The 6,217-nt window shown below is 32.7% G+C and overlaps 1 pseudogene; it reads right to left on the minus strand.

Moving 5' to 3' along the window:
• Positions 1-2,440: 2,440 nt before the first annotated feature.
• On the minus strand, positions 2,441-4,682 carry LOC145010060 (myosin-17-like; annotated as a pseudogene).
• Positions 4,683-6,217: the final 1,535 nt, after the last annotated feature.

Here is a 6,217-nt window from a genome sequence, read left to right on the forward strand (position 1 = left end):
CGTATCAAGAATGGTCATGTCATAAATGAAGATGACACACATTTTTGCATATGATAATTTTAAATGTTTAAAAAAAATATTATTTATAGATTTACTTATTTTCAAATTAAATTTGTATTTAATATTTCATAATAGAAAATAAAATATCAAATACAAAAAATAGAATCCATTGCATAAATTTAATGTCATACAATTCTATTTCTTATAATATATAAATTTTCATCTAATCTACTATGTACATCAAATTCCAAATAAGTAAAGTTGCATCTTGCCTTTCATAATTCTTTAAGACTAATGCTCCAAACAGCTGATTATATGGATAAGTAGTTGTGCATTGGCTCATCTCATTTAATAATGACTTAGCCAAATTCAACTCCAAGTCTTTACTGCGTTTTGCTGATAATGCTGCAAGATTGAAATCAAGTGGCTTCATATTCCTTTCTTCCATCAAATTTACCTGATGCACAAAATACATAGAAAAAAAACATTGTAGAGGAAGGGGTAATTTGGGAAAATGTAAGGGGTATAATATAATAAGAATGCAAATACTTAATACAACTTTCATGCCATCATGGAAACCTATTATCACTACTAGAAAGTAGAAACTAACTAAATCAATTTTTTATCGGTTATGATTGTATCTATATAACCTAATACTACATTGCTATTAAATAACACCTTAAATCAAAATTGTAATCAGATTCGACATTTCCAACCAAAAAAAGAACAATTAATTTCTTTCTTCATAAATCTGCTCCATAAGAAAACTTAAGCATACCAAGAATCTTTCTACAATTAATTTCTTTCTACATAAATCTGATCCATATCCTTAACAACCCCACCTAAGGAGATGGATTGATCCTTTTCCTTTTGAACCCATTCATCCAAATATGGAATCTCCATTTGTTAAAAACCTACAATCAGAATTAAGTACAATATTTTGTATTAAAAATAAAGGAAAATCAATAACAAAATGAAAGTGAAAATGAAGTGAATTGACATTCTAACTTGTTTCTTGAGGATAGAGTGCAACTTCATGTCCCGATTTAGCTGTTGTATCTGTAATCTTTTGGATATGACTGAATGCCACATCTTTGAGATAGTCACCCATGCGTGTCTAAAAGAAATTGTAATTATTTCAGATAAAAGGTACATAAATTAGCACTATAACTCTAAACAAACAAACCTGTGTCCCTGTAGCTCGAGACATTATTTCTTGATCCTGTAGATCCATTCGAAATGACACAAAGTGATTCAGTGTCTACTGCCCTGCTTTCCCTACAAAGTTAATCTCATAAATTAGGTTTAGTTTGGATATATCTCTTCTTCCATGAATCTGTATAGTATAACTATTCTGAAGTGTTGTTTCTTGTTTACATAATACCTTAATTGGTTTCTGCAATCCCAGAATTGGTGTTGTCTGTCTCTGAATTTAATCTGCTGCTAGTGCCAGATGATGATGTCCAACAGCCTGAGCCTGAGAATAAAAACAACATTCTATTCTTCATATTCATTAATTATCTTTTGAAAGGCAATAGCCTGCCTAACTGTAGTAATACTTACTAGAGGTAGAGGTGTTTGGATTTGGGGATAAATTAGGCCAGTCAAATGGTCTTATCTTGGACACTGATGCTCTGATCAAATCTGGTAGAGCTTCATTCACCTCTTTACTCCTCTCATGACTCACAAGATGACCTCCTACAAGCTCTACCATTTTTGCAAGTGGATAAAGTCTATGTGCAAGCCTTTTTCATGAGATATTTGAGCAATCAGATCACACCTCCCATGAAGGACTGATATCAACAAACCATTGTTCACAATCACTTCTACTTCTTTTTTAGAAATTCTGTGTGTCCAACAGGCGTTGACCTGGCCATCAAACCCATGATTTGACTGCATCCCAGTAGCTGATATCCCTTCCACATATCCCTGATATAATACATGTCTTCTTGTTTTAACTCCAATATGTTTTTCAAGATATTCCTGCATAGATACATGAGGTGAGATTCAAACTGTATGTAGGATTGGATAATGGATAATATAAGCATCATCATCATATGATATGGTATAAAAGAATGAAACCTAACATGTGTGTAATGAGTGTCCAGATCAACCACTACCACAATTGTAACCCAACAATTTGCAATTATAAGAAACCTTAATCCACCCTCCCATTTAAAACACACTTTTGGCAACATTGCCATATCATCATCTAAAAAATCTATAAATTACCCCTATTAACCCCACCCCAAAAGGATCAAAGGAAACCAAAAAAATAAATTGGACCCCAGACACTAATAATAGAAAACCCAAATTGTCTAGGAATAAAAAAAACAACAAAAAAAAAGAGTATCAACACACCAAAAAAATAAAAAATAAAAACTTACTATAATTCTGTATACACATGTCTGAATAGAGATATTCTATACTATGACATCAATCATTCTGCCCTTTGATGTAAAAACACAAAACCTGAATTTTCTTGTATCAAAGGTGGAGGTTCAATCTCTCTTATGTTTACTTGTGGCATAGACTTTTAGATGTCATCCACAAAGAACGGTATGTTGCATCATACACAAATAAATATCCCCATTTTAGATGATTTTGCCCCTGCAAAGATTTTTTTCAAGTCTTGAGATATTTAACTGGAGTCGTCATCTAACAAGAATGAGCTGCTGACTGCATTGTTTGAGTCCTCTTTCATCATGACTCTCATATTTGAAATGACCTAATTATGAAATTGCCCTTAGGATTTAAGTGTTTTATGAGATGGAATTCATATTTGATATGTGAGTAGTAACTTACTTCTGATGAAACACTGTCGGTCCCGTATTTGTCATCCTAATACATGGTGCTGATTTTGTATAGTTGTTGCATGTTAAGCACCTGCATAAATGATAAAAATGCACAATATTGAATATAATAAAAGAGAAAAACGGAATTAAAATATTTATTACTATTAACATAAATATGCTTATAGCACAAAGTTCATTGGTAATTTCATTCAAAGTCTTCTTGGGCTTTTGGTGTACAACCAAGAATCCAACTGCTTGTCTGATATGCTTCAACTCATCCCATGCGGTCCCTGCATACTATAAATAAATCAAATATTATTTACTACAAAATCAATTTTTTAAAAATATATAAAGATATAAAAGTTCTTACTTCCTCAGTTGCATAAAAACACCATTGTTCTAATTCAACCAATCCTCACTTCACATATTCACCATTACTAAACAAGCAACACTCACATCTCAACAAAAAACTTCCACCAAAAAAATATATAATCATCAACATTTTTATTAAAAAAAAGTTGATATACAATATAAACATATTTTATGCAATTTACCTGTTGAATAGCTAAACGTTGATGAACGAGAATATCTGTGTGAGTACTTTGCGCACCTAAAAAAGTAAAAATCCATAAACAATCAAGTAGTTTGTTTTATTTTTTATTAAAGAATCAATTTAAAAGATACCCCCTCAGGAATTTGTCTACATGTGCATTTGTTGCTAGGATTTTACATTATTCTGATAAATTATAATGATACATGAATCTAAGCAGCATCCTTTTATAACAGCTAGAAAAAAGTCTTCCTAAATACTAACTGTCAAAATAATTCTGAGATTCTTGGATCCAAGAAATTGTTATCTGGTTCCAAATCAGATTCCATAACATTGTTTTAGTTTGGTAATCAAAATGGTCAAAGCATCTTCAGTTTTAAATTGGATGTATGTATAGGTTTGAATATTGGCTTCCCATAGAGCTTGCATTTGCACATGGTCTGATTTGGAATTCTTCTAGACCAGTCACTTGAATCCACTTTAGATATGCCCACAAATGTGTCTTGAATCTTAAATTTATTCTAATATTAGATTTTAAGATATATTTAGCATTAAAATTTCTGATCATGATGATACACCCGGGGTTTGTTGAATTCCTTTTAAAGATGTATGTTTGTTTACAGGCGATCACAACCAGTGGCCAAAAAGGAGGAAGTTCCACGAAAGAAGGTAGTTAGTGATGAAGGTGATGAGAACTGGGGACCAATTGATGGTAAAATCCCTATTGTTCATAAGAAGCAACAAACTTTCTTTTTGGCAATTTATATAGGGTTTGTTGTTGCACCCTCAAACTCTCATTTACTGATTTGTTAAACTTTTGCAACTAGGGACCAACTGATATGTTAACCTCCCCTTACAAGTTTTTCAACTCTCACATTGTCAATATAATTCATCGGGTTTTGTAGGTAAACTTGTATGCATGCCTGAAATGCAAAAAATAAATAAATAAATAAATAAAAATAAAAAAATCAGTCATCCTTATAACTTGACCTAATGAATGATACCCATTTAACAAGAAAAGAACAGACAAGTAGTACATCTGCAATAAGAGGGCACAAAATATCTTCCTATCCATATTGTTTGCTAGCAACAACAGCTTTCATCCTTAGAAGAACCTCATCTTTGTTCCTCACATCCATCATCTCAGAACCTTTCTCAACCATATCCTCTATGATCTGGACAACCTGTAATGTAAAAATACAGTGATGTTTATCAGTTTATGATGTTTTGTTTCTTGTAAACATAGAGTGATGTTTATCAGTTTATCATCTTCTATCAAAATATTGCCTCTAAAGTGCCTGAATGTCACAATTTGGATGCAATCCAACCACTACCATGCTCTCAAATAGCCTAAAAGGTTCTTTCAATATCCTTTGATGCTAAAAGATTTGGAAATGATAAACAATCATCAAGAATTCAAGATTCATGACTGAAAGATATGAGTAGAGAAAAAGAAAAATAAAAAAAGAAAGATATTACATATTTACATACCAGGGCATCCAACTAAAAGCTTGCCCATTGACGTTTTTGGCTAGTTAATACTTCTGGATTGTAAGTTCTGCTTTTATCTTCAGAAGGAGGAGATAAACCTTTCAGTGCTCTGAAAACTTGATTCTGAAGCTTTTGAAGAGGACTTGTATCCCCTTTTGATGAGAATACCACTGGGCTACTTGCTTCTTCATGAGTTCCATTCCCTTTCTACATGAGTGGAACTGGAAGTTGAAGTCCCTTTTGTTAATTGTCACACCCTAAAAAACAAAGGCGGAAACATTTACGGGTCAGACTCCATGTTGAGTATCAAATCCAATGCACATAGTAAGTAAAGTAAACAACCATTACATTACATACAAAAGTTTACATTTGTTCAAAAGTAAGTTGTACAAGTGTGATACATAGTATATATGAACAAAAGTAAGACGTGTCTTCTACGCACTTTGTCTGCGCCAAAATGGATCGTCCGGTACCTATCTAATACGGACCTGAGAATACAAGCATTTTAAAAATCAGCATAAAGCTGGTGAGTTCATAAGTGGTTTTGTTTTGTGAAAATGTACGAGTTTTCCTTTTTGTTTCTTAAAATGTTACAACCCAAGAAAATCCCATATTTTCTTAAAAGTAATGTTTGATTAACTGTTAGGTTACACGGTTCTGGTTATGTTTAACTGTTATCCCAGGAAAGTCCCATATTTTCCTAATGTGAAAGATGTATACTGAAAACCTGGTTATCCTTGTAATGTGTGTGTGTTAGTTCACCAACCCAAAATGCAATGTAAAAGATGTACTCTGAAAAATGTATTAGTTTTAACACGTTTATAAAACTAACATATACCAAGTAAACTGTTTATTTAACCTATTATTACTATTATGTAAATCTCTATTATCCAAATTGCGAGTTCCATAACCGTACAATAGACTAATTAGGGCAATAAATAGTCCATCACCCTATATGACTTTCGTCACCCTTGAACCTTTCGGTTCGGCTGTAGCTAGCAGCCAGGTGCGGGTAGTCAGCCCCGTATAGATCTATACACTCAAGTCACGCTCCCTATCTAAGAGATTCTGGTTATAGAGGTGGTCCTCCACTCACGTATCTCTGTGGAGTGTTCACCGAGGACGTTTCTCCAATTATAGGATCAACAAATTTACAAGTAATAATACTGAAGATCAAATGACTATCCTCCACTCGCGTATCTCTGTGGAGTGTTACCGAGGACAAAACCATGTTCAAATGTTATGCTTTTAACTGTTATAATGTGGGAAAACATTTGTGAAAAATATAAATACAACAATTTATAATGTAATTCACAAATAACATGATAATGTGTCCTGTAAGTTCAAACGGTTGTTTATTACGACTGTCAGTGTTAAAAGC

The sequence above is a fragment of the Lactuca saligna genome, chromosome 8, assembly GCF_052625555.1.
Source record: "Lactuca saligna cultivar CGN05327 chromosome 8, ASM5262555v1, whole genome shotgun sequence".
Lineage (NCBI taxonomy): Eukaryota > Viridiplantae > Streptophyta > Magnoliopsida > Asterales > Asteraceae > Lactuca > Lactuca saligna.